The sequence below is a fragment of the Lutra lutra genome, chromosome 3 (assembly GCF_902655055.1).
Source record: "Lutra lutra chromosome 3, mLutLut1.2, whole genome shotgun sequence".
Classification (NCBI taxonomy): Eukaryota; Metazoa; Chordata; class Mammalia; order Carnivora; family Mustelidae; genus Lutra; species Lutra lutra.
This window is the reverse complement of record NC_062280.1, coordinates 40,257,407-40,276,936: the sequence shown is the minus strand read 5'-3', so window position 1 is coordinate 40,276,936 and position 19,530 is coordinate 40,257,407. Positions and strand designations below refer to the sequence as shown.

The following is a 19,530-nucleotide window of genomic DNA, read 5'->3' as shown; positions in this document are numbered from 1 at the left end:
GAAATAATAAATATAGAGCAGAAATCAATGAAAACAAACCAAAAGACCGCAGAACAGATCCACAAAACTAGGAGTTGGTTCTTTCAAAGAATTAATAAGATTGATAAACCCCTGGCCAGACTTATCAAAAAAGGGAAAGGACCCAAATTAATAAAATCATGAATAAAAGAGGAGATATCACAACCAACACCAAAGAAATACAAACAATTATGAGCAACTCTATGCAAGCAAATTAGACAACCTGGAAGAAATGGGTGCATTCCTAGAGATGTATAAACTACAAAAACTGAACCAGGAAGAAATAGAAAACCTGAACAGACAAATAACCATTAAGGAAATTAAAGCAGTAATCAAAAATCTCCCAAAAAACAAGAGCCCAGAGCTAGACAGCTTCTCAGGAGAATTCTACCAAACATTTAAAGAAGAATTAATACCTATTCTCCTGAAACTGTTCCAAAAAATAAAAATGGAAGGAAAACTTCCAAACTCATTTTATGAGGCCAGCATTACCTTGATCCCAAAACCAGACAAAGACCCCATCAAAAAGGAGAATTACAGGCCCTGATGAACATGGATGCAAAAATTCTCATCAAAATACTACCCAATAGGATCCAACAGTACATTAAAAGAATTATTCACCACAACCAAGTGGGATTTATTCCAGGGCTGCAAGGTTGGTTCAACATCTCCAAATCAATCAATGTGATACAATACATTACTAAAAGAAAGAACAAGAACCATATAATACTCTTATTAGATGCCAAAAAAACATTTGACAAAGTAGAGCATACTTTCTTGATCAAAACTCTTCACAGCGTAGGGATAGAAGGAACATACCTCAATATCATAAAAGTCATCTATGAAACCCCACAGTGAATATCATCCTCAATCTTTTCTCCTTAGGTCAGGAACATGGCAGGGCTTTCCACTATCACCACTGCTATTCAACATAGTACTAGAAGTCCTAGCCTCAGCAATCAGACAACAAAAAGAAATAAAAGGCATCTGAATCAGTGAAGAAGTCAAACTCTCACTCTTTGCAGATGATATGACACTTTATGTAGAAAAACCAAAAGACTCCATTTCAAAACTCTGAGAACTCATACAGGAATTCAGTAAAGTGTCAGGATATAAAATCAGTGCACAGATCAGTTGTATTTCTATATACCAATAAGACAGAAGAAAGAGAAATTAAGTAGCTGATTCCATTTACAGTTGCACCCTAAACCAAAAGATACCTAGGAATAAATCTAACCAAAGAGGCAAAGAAACTGTACTCAGAAAACTAAGGAATACTCATGAAAGAAACTGAGGAAGACACAAAGAAATGGAAAAACATTCTATGCTCATGGACTAGAAGAACAAATATTGTGAAAATGTCTATGCAACCTAGAGCATCTACACATTTAATGCAATCCCTAACAAAATATCACCAACTTTTTTAGAGAAATGGAACAAATATCCCAAAATGTATCTGGAATCAGAAAAGACCCCAAATAGCCAGATGTTGAAAAAGAAAACCAAAGCTGGTGGTATCACAATTCCAGACTTCAAGATCTATTACAAAGCTGTAATCATCAAGACAGTATGGTACTGGCACAAAAACAGACACATAGATCAATGGAACAGAATACAGTCCAGAAAGGGACCCTCAACTCTATGGCCAACTAATCTTCCACAAAGCAGGAAAGAATATTCAATGGGAAAAAATCAGTCTCTTCAACAAATGGTGATGGGAAAATTGGACAGCCACATGCAGAAAAATGAAACTGGACCATTTCCTTACACCACACACAAAAACAGACACAAAATGGATGAAAGACCTCAGTGTGAGGCAGGAATCCATCAACATCCTTGAGGAGAACACAGGCAGCAACCTCTTCAACCTCAGCCACAGCAACTTCTTCCTAGGAACATCACCAAAGGCAAGGGAAGCGCAAAAATGAACTACTGGAACTTCATCAAGATCAAAAGCTTTTGCACAGCAAAGGAAACAGTTAACAAACCAAAAGACAACTGACAGAATGGGAGAAGATATTTGCAAACGACATATCAGATAAAGGGCTAGTATCCAAAATCTATAAAGAACTTATCAAACTCAACACCCAAAGAACAAATAATCCAATCAAGAAATGGGCAGAGGACATGAACAGACAGTTCTCCAAAGAAGACATCCAAATGGCCAAAAGACACATGAAAAAGTGCTCAACATCACTCAGCATCAGGGAAATACAAATCAAAACCACAGTGAGATACCACCTCACACCAGTCAGAATGGCTAAATTTTAACCAGTCAGGAAATGACAGGTGTTGGTGAGGATGCAGAGAAAGGGGAACCCTCCTACACTGTTGGTGGGAATGCAAGCTGGTGCAGCTACTCTGAAAAACAGTATGGAGGTCCCTCAAAAAGTTGAAAATAGAGCTACCTTATGACCTGGCAATACCTAAAGATACAAATATAGTGATCCAAAGGGGCATATATATATATATATATATTACACACACACACATACACACACAGGAATATTATGCAACCATCAAAAAAAAAAAAGAAATCTTTCCATTTGCCATGATATGGATGGAACTAGAGGGTTTTATGCTAAGCAAAATAAGTAAGTTGGAGAAAGGCAATTATCATATGATCTCACTGATATGAGGAATTTGAGAAACAAGACAGGATTATAGAAGAAAGGAGGGAAAAATGAAACAAGACAAAATCAGAGAGGGAGACAAACCACAGGAGACTTTTAATCTCAGGAAACAACCTGAGGGTTGCTGGCTGGGGGCGGGGCAGGGGAGATGGGGTGGCTGGGAGATGGACATTGGGGAGGGTATGTGCTATGGTGAGTGCTTTGAATTGGGTAAGACTGATGAATTACAGACCTGTACCACTGAAACAAATAATACATTATGTGTTAATTTAAAATAAATAAATAAAAATAAAATAAAATATACCTCTTTGAAAATAGAGAAGTAAACAATTTACATTACAAATAATTGAGAAACATAACAATCAACAAGTTGTACTCAAAAAACAGATAATTATGTCAAAAATTGGGCAAAAGACATGAACAGACACTCCTCCAAAGAAGACATACAAATGGCTAACAGACTCATGAAAAAATGTTCACCATCATTTGCCATCAGGGATACTCAAATCAAAATCACATTGAGATACCACCTTATACCAATCAGAATGGCCAAAATTAACAAGACAGTAAACAACGAGTATTGGAGAGGATGTGGAGAAAGGGGAACCCTCTTACACTGTTAGTGGGAATGCAAGTTGGTGCAGCCACTTTGGAAAACAGTGTAGAGATTCCTTAAGAATTTAAAAATAGGGGCGCCTGGGTGGCTGCCTTCAGCTCAGTTCATGGTCTCAGGGTCCTGGGATGGAGCCCCCACATCAGGCTCCCTGCTCAGTGGGGAGCCTGCTTTCCCCTCTCTCTCTGCCTGCCTCTCTGCCTACTTGTGATCTCTGTCAAGTAAGTAAATAAATAAAATCTTAAAAAAAAAAAAAAAAAAGAATTTAAAAAGAGAGTTACCCTATAACCCTGCAACTGCACTACTGGGTATTTACCCCAAAGATACAAATGTAATGAAAAGAAGGGCCATATGTACCCCAATGTTCATAGCAGCAATGGCCACAATCACAAACCTGTGGAAAGAGCCAAGATGCCCTTCAACAGATGAACAGATAAAAAAAGATGCGGTCCATTTATACAATGGAATATTATGCCTCCATCAGGAAGGATGAACACCCAACTATCAACATGGACGGGTCTGGAGGAGATTATGCTGAGTGAAATAAGTCAGGCAGAGAATCAATTATCATATGGTTTCACTTACTTGTGGAGCATAAGGAATAACATGGAGGACACTAGAAGGAAAGGAAAAGTGAATTGGGGGAAATCGGAGGGGGAGACGAAGCACAAGAGACTATGGACTCTGAGAAACAAATTGAGGGTTTTGGAAGGGAAGGTGGGGGGGAGAGGTGAGCCTGGTGGTGGGTATTAAGGGGGGCACATATTGCATGGAGCACTAGATGTAGTGCATGTGGTGTATCTTGGAACACTGAAAAAAATAAAATTAAAACTACTTAACCAAACTGCCAATACAGTGATACTTTATAACATGTTCTATAATAAAATTCAGTTTGAGTAAAATTTAAGTGTTTAAAATGAGGGAGACAGGGGTGCCTGGGTGGCTCAGTCAGTTGGGCATCTGCCTTCAGCTCAGGTCATGATCCCAGGGTCCTGGGATCGAGTCTCATGTCGGGCTCCCTGCTCAGCATAGAGTCTGCTTCTCCCTCTCCCTCTGCTCCTCCCCATGCTTGTGCTCTCTCTCTTTTTCTCTTTATTCCACTGTCAAATAAATAAGTTAAATTAAATCTAAAAAAAAAAAAAATGAGGGAGAAAGAGGGGTGCTTGGGTGGCTCAGTGGGTTAAGCATCTGACTCCTGATTTCAGCTCAGGTCTTGATCTCAGGGTGGTGAGATCAAGCCCCAAGTCTGGCTCCACACTAGGCATGGAATCTGCTTAAGATTCTCTCTTCCTCTTCCCACTCCTCACCATCACCGCACACACAAACACACACATGCTCTCTAAAAAAAGTGTGTGTGTGTGTGTGTGTGTGTCTGTGTGTGTGTATGTGTTTGAGAGACACAGAGAAAGAGACAGAGGGAGAGAGAAGATAGGGTAAATGATGCCCAGAATGGCTGAATAAGGAATTTGACAAATATTATCCCCAGAACAAAAATAACAATAAAACCGGATAAAATTATCAAAACCAACTATCTAAGGATCAGGATATTGACCAAAGACATACAAAAAATAGAGAAGTGTTTACTCAAGAAAATCTACTGAATCTTGTTAAGAACAAAGGAAGTGTATTGTGGTTTAACCTGGAGTTCCCACTATCCCACACCCACTCCCAATCCCTTGGTATGAAAGTCCCACCACGGCAGGGAAAGCTGTGAAGACTGGCAGCTTCACTTAGCCAGAGGGAGCTAAATTTCTTTGAAGCAGAGCAAGAAGAATTCCATGCCCAGGGGCATTTTCAAAAACAATAATAATTCCAGGCACACACACACACAAAAAAAATTAGGAAGGCCAATATCACAACTAGCCTGAATCTGCAACACTAGTTAGGGCAAGCTACAAATAAGGAAACCAATCAGAAATTTAACAGGGAGAATTAGCAATGAGACAACCAAAGTGCACCTTGACAAGAATCTACTTTTTTCTGCTATGTGCATGCACAGGACTTTAAACATGCAGGAAAGAAATGAGAAGGCCCTAGAGAGCTACTCATTCCTGCATGAATGTGCCTTGCAAACACAGAAAGCAAAAGCTGGGACTGATGAGTAAACTATCTGAACTTTGAGTACATTCCCCCAAGTCTCATGAGAGCCACAGACAAAGAATGGGGGCCTCACTGTTTCAGAGTTTAAACACCTCTGAGAATTATAGCTGACTGTTGGGTTTTTGTTTTTGTTTTTGTTTTAAAGATTTTATTTGACAGACAGAGATCACAAGTAGGCAGAGAGAAAAGAGGAAGCAGGCTCCCTGCTGATTAGAGAGCCCAATGCGGGGCTCAATCCCAGGACCTGGGATCATGACCCGAGCTGAAGGCAGAGGCTTTAACCCACTGAGCCACCCAGGCACCCCAAATTATAGCTGACTGTTAGGATATACTGACCCAAGGAAAACTACAAGAAAATTAGACTTAAAAATAAAAACAAGAAAGGAAGAACTAGCAGAGACATTAGCATCCACACACTGTAGAAAAACAGACTCCAAAGAGTAAGTCCAGACAAGTCACTACACAAACAAAAAGAACAACCAGCTCTGAGGGGAAAGGAATCAGAATGCTAATATATTATTTTTAAAAGTCCAGGTTTCAACAAAGATTATAACCAGGGCAAAAAACAGACAAGGTGACCCATACATGGGAGACTGAGGGGAAGGGCAGCAGTTTCAATTAAAAATGTCTCAGGGTGGGGCACCTGGGTGGCTCAGTGGGTTAAAGCTTCTGCCTTCAGCTTGGGTCATGATCCCAGAGTCCTGGGATTGAGCCCCACATTGGGCTCTCTGCTCAGCAGGGAGCCTGCTTCCCCACCCCCTGCCTGCCTCTGCCTACTTGTGATCTGTGTCTGTCAAATAAATAAATAAAATCTTAAAAAAAAAAAAAAAGTCTCAGGGAAAGCCTAGATTTAAGACTTAGGCAATAGAAACTTCAAAGCATGTATAGCAAATATGTTCAAGGAACTAAAAGAAACCAGTCATATAGTAAAGTATGATGACAATGACTCACCACATAGAAAATATCAATAGAGAGGGGCGTCTAGGTAGCTCAGTCGGTTGTCTGTCTCCTGATTTCAGCTCAGATCATGATCTCAGGGTTGTGGGAATGAGACCCGCATTGGGCTCTGTGCTGAGCAGGGAACCTGCTTGGGTTTCTTTCTTTCTCTCTCTCTCTCTCTTCCTTCCACCCTCCCTCCCCCTCTGCCCCTCACCCTGCTCTCTCTCTAAAAATAAAATTAAGGGGCACCTGGGTAGCTCAGTTAAATGTCTGCTTGCAGCTCAGGTCATAATCTCAGGGTTCTGGGATCAAGCCCCGTGTCAAGGCTCCCTGCTCAGCAGGAAGTCTGCTCCTCCCTCTCCTTCTGTTCCTGCTCTCTCTTTTCTTGCTCTCTCATGTGCACTCTCTCCCTCACTTAAGTAAATAAAATCTTTATTAAAAAATAATGAAAAGAAAATTAAAAAAGGAAAAAGAACCAATAGACAAATTTTTTTAAAAAAGTAAATTCCAAGTTGAAAGAACTAAAATGAAAAATTCACTAGAAGGGTTCAACAGCAGATCTGAGTTGGCATAAAAAGAATCAATAAACCTGAAAATAAAAATGACCAATCAAGATGATCCAACAAAAAGAAAGGAAGAAAAGAAACATGAAGTAAAACTATTTTTTTAAAAATCCGATTTAAAAACTTGTGATAAAAAGCCTGGCTCTATTTTTCAATGTTTGACTACTGACTTATTTTAAGCCTTACCTCCCTTTTACGCTTTGATCCATCTGTAGAGCTTGACAGGAAGTCCATGTGCCCCCAACCTTTGACCCCAATGGGAAATTTGAATTTCACAAATCCCCAGTCTGCACATAGGATCTTCTCTCCAGTCCTCTAGCCATTATAAAGAACTAACCCACTCCTTCTGCCTCACTCAAGCCCAGGCCAGACATGCCTGTACCCACCCTACTCTGCCAGGGAGTCTCATAGGTGAATAATAAGTTCTCAATTTCTCCTATTATCTAAGATGTAATTAACATACATCCTACTAATTGGGAAGGGGTCCATTCCACCTCCACAGGGTGACCACAGAACAGGAGTAAAAGAGGGTACCTCTTTCCTAACTGTACAGAAAAGGATTCTAAGGGAATACAATAAGCAACTTTAGGCCAAAGAGATAACTGAGATGAAATGGACAAATTCCTAGAAAGACACAAATTACTAAAGCTGACTTAAGAAAAAAAATAGAAAATAGACACAAAACAAGAAATTGAATTAGTAATTTTAAATCTTCTAATAAGGAATGCTAAGGCAAATTCTACCAAACACTGAAAGAAAAAATAATAGTAATCCTTCACAAACTCTTCCAGAAAACAGAGAAAATATTTCCCAACTCATCCACGAGGATAGTGTTTCCCAATACCAAAGGCAGATAAAGACATCATAAGAAAAAAAAGTTTTTAAAAATAAAATAATTTTATTTTTAAATTTCTTCAGTTTTAGTAATTTGCATCTTTCTAGAAATTTATTAATTTCATCTAAAGTTTCCCTTTTTGAGGAGACAGAATGTTGCTCAAAATATCCTTATGATTTTCTTAGTGCATATAGTAGTGCTGTCCTTCCAAAAGTTATGGAAATTTTTGATACCTGTGCTGTCCAGTATGGTAGCCACAAGCCACATGTGTCTTTTGAGCACTTTAAAGAGTTCTGTCAAGTCTGAATCATTTGAATTTCATCTTTATTCTCCTAGGAAATTTTTACAGGTTTTAGAATTCTAGATTGTCAGTTATTTTCTCTCGGGAATTTGAAGGCATTCCATTGTCTTCTGGCTTTCAATGTTTCGGTTCAGAAGTCAGTCGTTAATCTAATTTTTTTTTATTCTTTGGAAGTGTACTGTTCCCTCTCCCTATCTACAGCAGCTTTTGAAAATTTTCTCTTTATCTTTGGTTTTCTACCAATTTTCTACAATATACTAAGGAAGTATTTTTTTTAATCCTGCTTGTTGTAAACAATACTATTATTTGATAGCTTTCATCAGTTATGAAAAGTCTTCAGCCCATCTTGTCCCATAAGCCCTTCGGCCCCATTCTCTCTCAACACTTTGTGTGGAACTTCAGTTACACAATTTTGACCTTTTGGTGTCTCTATGTCTTCCTCAATCTCTTCAGTAATCCTTCTACTTCACTAATTCTCTATCAACTCTAATCTTCCATCAAACTCACCCATTACTTAATTTCTTAATTTACAATTACCTAATTTCAGTCTTGATGTTTTCAAGTCTAGATTTTCCATTTTTTTCTTTTTCTCTGCTAAAAATGATAAATCTTGTCCTTTGTCTCCGTGAACAAGGTAAGCATAGTTCTATTAAACTTGCTCCTCAAGGGGTGCCTGAGTGGCTCAGTGGGTTAAAGCCTCTGCCTTAGGCTCAGGTCATGATCCCAGGGTCCTGGGATCAAGCCCCACATCGGGCTCTCTGCTCAGCAGGGAGCCTCCTTCCCCTCTCTCTCTCTCTGCCTCCCTCTCTGCCTACTTGTGATCTCTGTCAAATAAATAAAATCTTTAAAAAAAAAAAAAAAAAACTTGCTCCTCAAAACTCCAATAACAGAGGCCCGGATGGATCTAATACCATCTTCTGTTGCTTATACTTGATTTTGTTCATGTTTGATCATTTATGCCTGATTTTTTTTATTATGGACTAGACATTATATTTCCAAGATTTCTATAGTGATAATTTGAGGCCTGGTACAATGTTACCATCTTCCAAACAGGATTTTCATTTGCTTCTGCCAAGCACCTGAGACAAACAAAACAATAAATTACCTCAATCTGCTTTCAGTGTTTAAATTTATTCAAAGTAGAGATAAAGTCTCTGTGAGGGCCTATATATACACACTTCAACCTTACTTGTAGATTGTAGCCCTTCAGGATCTCAATCCCAAATAACAGTGGTACACCAGAACCACACACTCCCCACATTAGCAGGGCCTAACTTCCAATCCCTATCTCTCTAAGCCTAAGATAATATTAGGTACACTGCTCAGAATCTGAAGCAGACTCCATGCTGAGCACAGAGCCTGATGTGCAGGGCTCGATCCCACGACTATGAGATCATGGCCTGGACCAAAACCTAGAGTCAGACGCTTAACCAACTGAGCCACCTAGGCCCTCCAAGATCCTATTCTTTTTTTTTTTTTTTAAAGATTTTTTTTTATTTATTTGATAGAGATCACAAGTAGTCAGAGAGGCAGGCAGAGAGAGAGAGAGAGAGGAGGAGGAAGCAGGCTCCCCGCTGAGCAGAGAGCCTGACGCGGGGCTCGATCCCAGGACCCCGAGATCATGACCTGAGCTGAAGGCAGAGGCTTTAACCCACTGAGCCACCCAGGCGCCCCCAAGATCCTATTCTTAAGTCTCATTTCACTTATCTTTTAAAGAATTTTAAATGTACACCTCCAGCCCTGCTCTCTGAAGCACTTCTTTAACTTTCCAACTTCCTGCTTACTAATATTGGCAAGCACTTTGAATGTAACATGTATCTAATTCAAGTTATTATTCTCCTCAGACTAGATTTTCTGCCTGCATACTTACTGCATCCAGATTAATGACATTATTATCAACCCTGGGCAGCAAATAGTAGTCATCTAATCTCTTTCTCTCCATTAATAATCCTCTATTACCAAATTCCATTGCTTCTACCTTCAAAATGTATCCTAAATAGATTCCCTCCTTTCCAACTTGATCACCACTGTCTGAAATCAGGTTGTTGCAACAGAATAGCCTAAAGATTACAATAGTTTCTTAACAAGTCTCTCAACTACTAATTCCCTTTTTTCAATCCATATCTCACACAGGAAGTATCTTTTTTTTTTTTAAGATTTTACTTATTTATTTGACAGACAGAGATCACAAGTAGGCAGAGAGGCAGGCAGAGAGAGAGGAAGGGAAGCAGGCTCCCCGCTGAGCAGAGAGCCCGATGCGGGGCTCGATCCCAGGACCCTGAGATCATGACCCAAGCCAAAGGCAGAGGCTTTAACCCACTGAGCCACCCAGGTGTCCCCACACAGGAAGTATCTTATCAAGGGCTTTTTCAAAACCTTCCAGGGTTCCTCACTGCAACTCTGTAATCTAACCTACTGTAATGGTTAATTTTAAATGTCAACATGACTGGATCACAGAGTCTCCAGATATTTAACTAAACATTATTTCAGGGTGTGTCTGTGAGAGCTTCTGGATGAAATTAGCATTCACTAAAGCAGTCCACTCTCCTCTGTGTGGGTATGTATCATCCAATCTGTTAAGGGCCTGAGAGAACAAAAAAGCCAAGGAAAGAAGAATTTGGCCCCTCCAGTCTGATCACTTGAGCTGGGACATGGATTTTCTCCTGTTGTCAGCACTCTCAGTTCTCAGACCCTCAGACTGGACTGAAAGCTACATCACTGGCTCCCCCGATTCTTAGGCCTTCAGACCGAGAATGAATTACATTACCACCTTTCCAGGATCTTCAGCTTGCAGACAGCAGACTGTGGAACTTCCCAGCTTCCATGACTGCATGAGCCAATCTGTATAATAAATATCTTCCTATATCTCTATTCTATTTGTTCTGTTTCTCTAAAGAACTCTAACACACCCATCTTTCAGGTCTCATCTCTTACTAAAGGTTTTTTTCAACATCACACTAGGTGAATTGCTAATGAAAATAGTAAGTAGGGAAAGCCCAAGCCTGGCATCAAAGCCTGAAAAATGATTTAAAAACAAACAGAGTTAACAACTATAAACTTGGGGCAGGGGTGGGGGGAGGTGAAAGAAAGAAAGAAATCAGGAAGTACCTAAAGATTCTGAAGAATAAACAAAAGAAATAGATTGGGAGGAGACATCTAGAGACATGACTGGCTCCTAAATGAGTTTCATGTGTCTGGTTTCTGGTTTTTTGGTGTGGGAGTTTTGGAGGGGGGCACAGCTTTGCCCTAAGGACAGGCCACAGTCACAGGTGTGGGCAGTACAGGCCGCTGAAACTTCAAGAGAAATCCTACAGACTGGCCAGAAGGAAGGCAAAAGAGCCTGGATGCCAAGGGCAATCTAGAATAGGAGAGCTGAAGAAAGGATTTCCCTAATTTTCAAGTCTCAGGCTGACCCCTTAACACTGTAGATATACAGGACAGACTCAACAGAACATCAAAAAGGCTTTAAAAATTGAACTGAAATGTGAACCTACAGGAGACAAGACTTACAGTCTGAGCCTAATGCAGTCTGAGGTTAATTGCCCATGAAATTTTTTAAAAAATCAATATTCGTCAGTGAAATTTAACAGAATTCAGAGTCTACACAAAGTACGATTAACTATATCCAAGATACAACCCAAAATTATTTGACGTACAAAGAACCCAGAAAATTTGACCCATTATAAAGTGAAAAAAAGTAATATATAACAACCTTAAAATGTCTCAGAGGTTAAAATTATCAGATAAGGACTTTAAACCAGCTATGGTAACTACACTCATTGAAGGAAAAGAAAAAACACCTGAATGACTGAAAAGATGGAAAATCTCAATAGAGAAATAAAAATTTCCTTTAAAAATAGAAATCTTAAAATGGGAAAATAAAATATCTGAAATAAAAATTCTGTGAATGAGCTCAATAGCAAACAGATATAAGAGTAAAGAGGCGGTGAGCTTAAACCTCATCAATACAAATTATATACTCTGAAAAAAAGGGGAAAAAATTGAAAAGATGAACAGAGCCTTATGGACTTAAGGCTTATTTTATCAAAAAAACTCAAACATATGAGTAACTGGAAACCCAGAAAATAAAGAATGAGCCAAAGAAGTAATATAAACATTGACCAAAAACATCCTAGACTTGATAAAAGACAAATATATAAATTCAAGAAGCTCAATGAACCCCAAAGAGGAAAAATTCAAAGAAAACTAGATCCAGACTCATAATCAAACTGCTAAAAACCAAAGAAAAGAAAAAATCTAAAGCAGCCAGAGGAAAATGCTACACTACATAGAAGGGAACATTTTCAACGGCACTAGATTTCTTATCATTTCCTATCATCTTCTTTCAAGGCATCCAGAAGACAGTGGAACAACATCTTTAAAAGGTTGAAAAGAAAAACTACAAACCCAGAATTCTACATCCAATAAAAATCTCTTCAGGAATGAACACAAAATAAAGACAGTTTTCAGATAAAGGAGAATCAAGAAAATCCATTGCAAGCAGAATGTAACTATAAATAACACAGAAGGAAATTCTTTGGGATAAAAGGAAATGACAGCAGAGCAAAAACTGGATCTTCAGAAATGAATGTTAAGCATGAGAAATATTTAATTTAAATAAATTATACCTCAATAAAGAAGAAAAAATTTAAGGAAAAGAAATTTTTTAAAGAGTTTATTTATTTGGGCACCTGGGTGGCTCAGAGGGTTAAGCCTCTGCCTTCAGCTCAGGTCATGTTCTCAGGGTCCTGGGCTCAAGCCCCACACTGGGGCTCTCTGCTCAGCAGGAAGCCTGCTTCCTCCTCTCTCTCTCCCTCTGCCTGCCTCTCTGCCTACTTGTGATCTCTCTCTGCCAAATAAATAAACAAAATCTTTTTTTAAAAAGTGTATTTATTTGTTTTTTAAAGATTTTATTTATTTATTTGACAGACAGAGATCACAAGTAGGCAGAGAGGCAGGCAGAGAGAGGAGGAAGCAGGCTCCCTGCTGAGCAGGAGAGCCCGATGCGGGGCTTGATTCTGCATGACCAGAGCCAAAGGCAGAGGCTTTAACCCACTGAGCCACCCAGCCGCCCCAAGTTTATTTATTTATTGGAAAGAGACAGAGACAGTGAGAGCGAGAGAGGGAACACAAGCAGGGGGAGTGGGAGTGGAAAAGCAGGCTTCCCAGTGAGCAGGGACCCCAAAATGGGGTTCAATCCCAACACCCTGCGATCATGACCTGAGCTGAAGGCAGACGCTTAACAACTGAGCCACCCAGGCACCCTAAGGAAAATTATTTCTAACCTGAAATTCTATGTGCAAACCAGTAATCAAGTATGGTGGTAAAATAAAGACATTTTCATAAGTGTAGATCTAAAAAAAAAAGAAAACAAGAGAAATTACACACACACCCATAAGCTCATTTGTGTGAAAAGGCGTGCAGAACAGTAACTTAAAACTAGTGAGAATGGTTACCTATGGTGGAGGGTGGGGGGTGTGTAGGTGGGAGCAGGATGAAAAGGAAGCAGATGAAAACTGGGTAAAAGAAATGAATGTGGAGTAACACTTTACTGCATATACCTTTTTGTATGTTGACTTTTGAAACCACATTCATGTTCCACATACTGAAAAACATCAACACAAAATAAAAATAAGAATTGGGGCGCCTGGGGGGCTCAGTGGGTTAAAGCCTCTGCCTTTGGCTCAGGTCATGATCCCACGGTCCTGGGATTGAGCCCCGCATCGGGCTCTCTGCTAGGCAGGAAGCCTGCTTCCCTTCCTCTCTCTCTGCCTGCCTCTCTGCCTACTTGTGATCTCTGTCTGTCAAATAAATAAATAAAATCTTTAAAAAAATTTTTTTAAATTAAAAAAATAAAAATAAGAATGGGGAAAAGAGCCCAAAACGCAATGTAAACAAGAAGAAATGATCCTAACTATATTTAAAATGAGAAACACAAGGTATTTAAGCAATGAGGGGAAAACTAACCCAAGTAACTCGTGGGTAACAGTATTTAACTAAACTCTTAGGTTAAAGACTAATAAGAAGTCTAAACAAAATATTAAACTCTAATTGGGATACCTGGCTAGCTCAGTCCGGGGAACATGGGAATCTTGATCTCTGTGAGTTGAAGAGCCATGGTGGGTGTAGAGATTACTTAAAAAAATAAAATAAAATCTTTAAAAAAAATTTTTACATCAAAAAAAATTTGGAGCACCTGGGTTGCTCAGTCAGTTGAGTATCTGCCTTCAGCTCAGTTCATGATCTCAGGGTCCTGGGATGGAGCCCCACATCGGGCTCTCCACTCAGCAGCAAGTCTGCTCCTTCCTCTTCTTCTCCCTCTCCCTCTGTGATCTCTCTCACTCTCGTTCTCTCTCAAATAAATACAAATCTTAAAAAAAATTAATTTCTAATAAGTTAGTTTTTCACAGAGGTATGGGTTAGCAACTCTAAAACTACTTTCTGTATATTCTAGCATTCAACAAGTAAGTAAACATACTGTGGATAAAAGGAGTCAGGTTTGTCAATGTTGCAGAAAAATATTATAAATATATAAAGTAGAAAGGTTAGAATAAACCCTGTGGTACTGAAATGGAATTGGAGGTATCACAATACCCAGTAGTTTATAATATATAGATAGATAAACACTGAAATACACACATACAAATGTATACAAGTATATACATGTATATATTCTTTTAATATTCTATTTATTTGTCAAAGAGACAGAGAGAAGCACATACAAATTCTTTTATTTGGTTCATCATTTGTGGAGTATGTTAGGGGGTGTTTTTTAGTTATCAGTTGTGAATGTTCTTTAACATGAGAAAAAAGTGTAATTCAATAAACAGATATGATATTATAAATTAAAGACTTGGATTCTTTTTGAAAACATGTAATTTCAGACCTGTAGAAGAGATACAAGAATGGTACAAAGAATTATTCTGTCCTCTTCACTAGAGCACACACAGCAGGGGGAGCAGCAGGCAGAGGAAGAAGCAGGCTCCCTGCTGAGCAAGGAGCCCAATTTGGGACTCAATCCCAGGACCCTGAGATCATGACCTGAGCTGAAGTGAAAGCAGATGCTTAACTTCCTGAGCCACCCAGGCATCTGACATGTATATATTTTCATGTTACCTAGCTATGTCGATAACATACCAGAAGCAATGAGCCCAGCTCTCAGTTTCTCAATACCATTCAGTGCTAAAAGGAACGGGAGCTCCTTAGAAAAATGGCCAATTCTGAGACTGGAGTGGGTACAGCAAGAGCCTAGAAGAGGGGTTGGCAAACTACAGCCCAAAGGCCAAATTCAGAAAGGCACCTATCTTTGTAAATAAAGTTTTATAGGAACAGAGCCATGCTCATTCATTTACAAATTGTCTCTGGCTGCTGTCCTGCTGTGAAGGTGGGCTTAAGTAGTTGCAAGAGACTGTAGAGCCCTTAAAGCCAAAAATATTTACTATCTGGCCACTTACAGAAAAAGTTGGCCAAGCCCTAGCCTAGATAGAATATCTTCTTGTTCCAGAAAGTAAGGACACACCCAAAAATAATGGGGTCCTGTCAAAGGTTCACAGGAGCCGCCAGCTGAAAAAGCTACTACTGGCCAAATACATAACAATTCATCAAAAATTTTATATAATGGCTTATAACCCATGAAATAAAATAATCCACGAGTTCATGCTGATAAAAACAAATAAAAGCAGAAGCTCTACCTTACATCAGAATCCCAACGTTACAATAAATGCGGAAAAACCAATGGAATTAAAAAATTACCACTGGCAACCATCATCATCTTAATTCATTCAGATTCATCAACGGATCCTAAAACCAGTGGGTTCAAGATTGAGGAGTGATAGAATGTTAAATCACCTCAAACTATCTTCAAAGATAGTTATCAAGGGGTGCCTGGGCACTCAGTCCTTAAGCATCTGCCTTAGGCTCAGATCATGATCCCAAGGTCCTGGGATTGAGCCCTGCAACAGACTACCTGCTCCGCAGGAAGCCAGCTTCTCCCTCTCCCACTCCCCCTGCTTGTGTTCCCTCTCTCACTGTCTCTGTCAAATGAATAAAATCTTTAAAAAAAATTTTAAAAAGATAGTTATCAAATATAAAGAGCAAAAGAAAAGCATATATTGATAGTGGAGATATCCAGACAACCAACCAAGTGATCAAAGTAATAAACACCTGTAATGGGACAAATCAACACCATATGCCTCCTGATAAGATACATTTAAAAAAACATGTCACCTGTGAAACACCAGTAAAACCCAAATTGAGGGACTTACTACAAAGAATTAGCCTATAATCTAAAAAAATACTCATGAAAGGAAAGACTCTTCCAGCTTAAAGGAGACTAAAGACACATGACAATTCCATGCAACTGTGATCAGGATTTTTGTCTCCTATAAAGGACATGATTAGGAAACTTGAAGATATTTGAATAAGATCTATAGATTAGCTAAGGGCGCTGTATCAATGTTAATTTCCTTATTTTGATCCCTGCACAATGGCCATAAAAGAGAATGGCTCTGAGTGTCTGCAACTCATTCTCAGCTCAAAAAGAAAAAAGGCAAGTGGGAAGGGATGTTAAAGTTAATGTGGTAAAATGTTAATGTTGAAGAACCCAGTGAAGAGGACAGAATAATTTTTTGTACCATTCTTGTATCTCTTCTACAGGTCCGAAATTACATGTTTTCAAAAAGAATCCAAGTCTTTAATTTATAATATCATATCTGTTTATTGAATTACACTTTTTTCTCATGTTAAAGAACATCCACAACAACTGATAACATAAATAAAAAAACAGCCCCTAACATGCTCCACAAATGCTGTACCAAATAAAAGAAACTCAAATAATCAGTTAAAGGACATGTGAGCTACAAGATCATTCCATCCTGTTTCATGTGGGCCAAAACAGATTTATTTGCTGCAAGCTCAAATAAAGTGATCTCAAATGAGAGTTATGTCAGTAAAAACACTGCCTCTCAACAGGTCAGCAGCAACTTTACTCACTTATATTTTACAAAATATTTTCAGGATTTAAAAGATTAAATGTCCTGAAAGGGACAACAACCCAGCACTTTTTGCAAACACAGCTGTTGGTTAAAACTCTTGAGAAAAGAAAAGTCTGGAATGAGAATCAGTTGTAGGAAGAGATAATGGTTATAAAATATTAAGAAAATTTTGGAATCTCTTCCTGTTATGCTAATAGCTGACTTATTTCTGAACATGTGCTTCATTACTGCATGTCCCACTATATGCTCTTCAGCTCTGGGCGCAGAGCAATAAACACAACATGATTGACAAGGTCCCTACTTTCACGGTACTTAAAATCTAGGGGGCCAAGAAGACAAGCAAACAGACAGCAAGGCAGTAAAACAGAGTGACAAGGGGCGCCTGGGTGGCTCAGTGGGTTAAAGCCTCTGCCTTCCGCTCGGGTCATGATCTCAGGGTCCTGGGTTCGAGCCCCGCATTGGGCTCTCTGCTCAGCGGGGAGCCTGCTTCCTCCTCTCTCTCTCTGCCTGCCTCTCTGCCTACTTGTGATCTCTGCCTGTCAAATAAATAAATAAAATCTTAAAAAAAAAAAAAAAAAACAGAGTGACAAACAGGAGAAGGAAAAGAGGACACTACTTGATTTGTGGTGATCAGGAAAAGCCTCTACTGAGGAGACAATACTGGAGCAAAAATCCAAAAGGTGAGAAGTCCACAAGTGAAGGTCTCAGACTCGTCTGGGCAGAGGATACAGACAAGGGCAAAGACAACAAAGGAAAAGCAATCTCAGCATGTTCAAAGAAGTTATTTTAAAAGGCCTCATTACTACTCTCAGTACAGTAGACAATACCAAAGAACTGTCAGCTTTGTATTAGGCATGATAATGGCATTATGAGTATATGACAATTTTCATCACTGCCAAGTGTATTTATGTGTATGTGTGTATATCTATATACACACATATATGTATTGTACAATAAATGTCAGGAACTTCTTCAAAATATTTTGGCAAAACAAAAAGAAATAAAAAAGGGATGAGTGAGGCAAAGGTGCCAAAATTCTTGATTTGGGGAAATGGGTAAATTGGGGTTGATAAACTACTCTTTCTAGTTTTCGTACATTTGAAATTTTTCGAAATTTTTCAAAACTCCACATAACAGAATGACAATACCTCATATCTTCTTCCTCTTACTTTACTACACCAGCTCAGCGCTTACATTTTCAGTTCTGTGTTCTGACTACGTCATTTAAGGAGATCTAAATGAAAGCTTTAAGGATATTCCCGTGTACTAGGGAAGCCCTACACTCTATGGCTAAGTCCAGTTTCTGTGAGAGCTAATCTACCTAAGGCAGAGTTGGAACTCAGAAAGAACTAAAATAAGAGAATATAAAATAAACAGTCACATACTGATAAACATCAAGTCATTCTTTCTGAGGAAAAAAATGGAAATTGCCTAAACCAAGGACCATCCTCCCAGAGATTAAAAAACACAATAGGCTTCTTCCCCCTCCATTCTCTGGAGACTGCTCTGGCAAAGATTTCCTGATTGGGAAATCCAGCTCTCAAGGTTCAGTCTTGATCCTACTTGACCTTGCTGTAACACCTGACAGAGTTGAACATTCCCCCTCTTCTTGAGCCTCCCTACTTCCTTGGCAGACATGACAGGAGGGCTAAACATGCTCGTACTCCTTCGGTTTAAAAACAAATGTCACATCCACAGCCCTTCCTGAGAGACAAGAAAGCAATTTCTGCCCCAGGTGACCAGTTCTCAAAGAACCAGGAGTGGGTCCCTAACCCAACAATCTATGATCTGGTGGTGTGTCTAATCCAATGGTGAGTCAGAAACTTCTATTTCTGGTAATACAGTAGAGTCGTTTTTCTGAAAAACCTTCTGACAGCAAATTACTACAAGTGCTAAATAAAATATTACCGAATTCTAGAGGAACTAATAATTGAGCTCTCAAGCGAGAAAAGAAAATCCCCAGGAGCTAAAATTCAAGTGAGAGCTAGAAACCAGAATGTGTGGAAGCTAAAGCTACAGAGACCCTGGGAGCAAGCACATCCTGGAGTCAGTGCCAAGAGGCTTATAGTTTAAAGCTGCAAGGGGTAGGGGCGCCTGGGTGGCTCAGTTGGTTAAGCATCTGCCTTCTGCTCAGGTCATGATCTTGGGGTTCTAGAATTGGGCCCAACATCGGACTCTCTGTTCAGCGGAGAGCTAAGTGGGGAGCTTGCTTCTCCCTCTGCTTCCTCCTTCCTCCGCCTGCTGGTCCCCCTGCTCATTCTGTCAAATAAATGTTTTAGAAAAAGGGAGGAAGGGAGAATTTGTGTGTGTCGACCTGGACTCCAGCTGGGAACACAGGGGAGTTTCCCCCAGAGAGTCATAAACATGCCTTGCCAGAGTGCAGTGTGGTGGCACTAACCCCAAGCATACACCCTAACTTAAAGTGAGCCTAGGTTGGTACCATCCCAAGGTGCTGGCTGAACTAAAAAATTCTCTCAGAACTATCCACTTCGGAATATTCCGATACTCAAAAAGCCTGATAAATGCTTACAAAAC

The 19,530-nt window shown here is 39.4% G+C and overlaps 1 protein-coding gene across 2 annotated transcripts in view; it reads right to left on the bottom strand.

The window, feature by feature from the left end:
* The window catches only part of DIS3L2 (DIS3 like 3'-5' exoribonuclease 2), a 355,877-nt gene that overhangs the window by 305,522 nt on the left and 30,825 nt on the right, over positions 1–19,530 (bottom strand). Inside the window, exon 1 of one of the 2 annotated variants that reach the window (XM_047721346.1) lies at positions 7,935–7,957. The exons of the other annotated variant lie outside the window; for it this stretch is intronic. The gene's annotated coding sequence lies outside the window, so the exon portion shown is untranslated. Of the gene's footprint in view, positions 1–7,934; positions 7,958–19,530 lie in introns of those variants that run through there. 2 annotated transcript variants of the gene reach the window in all.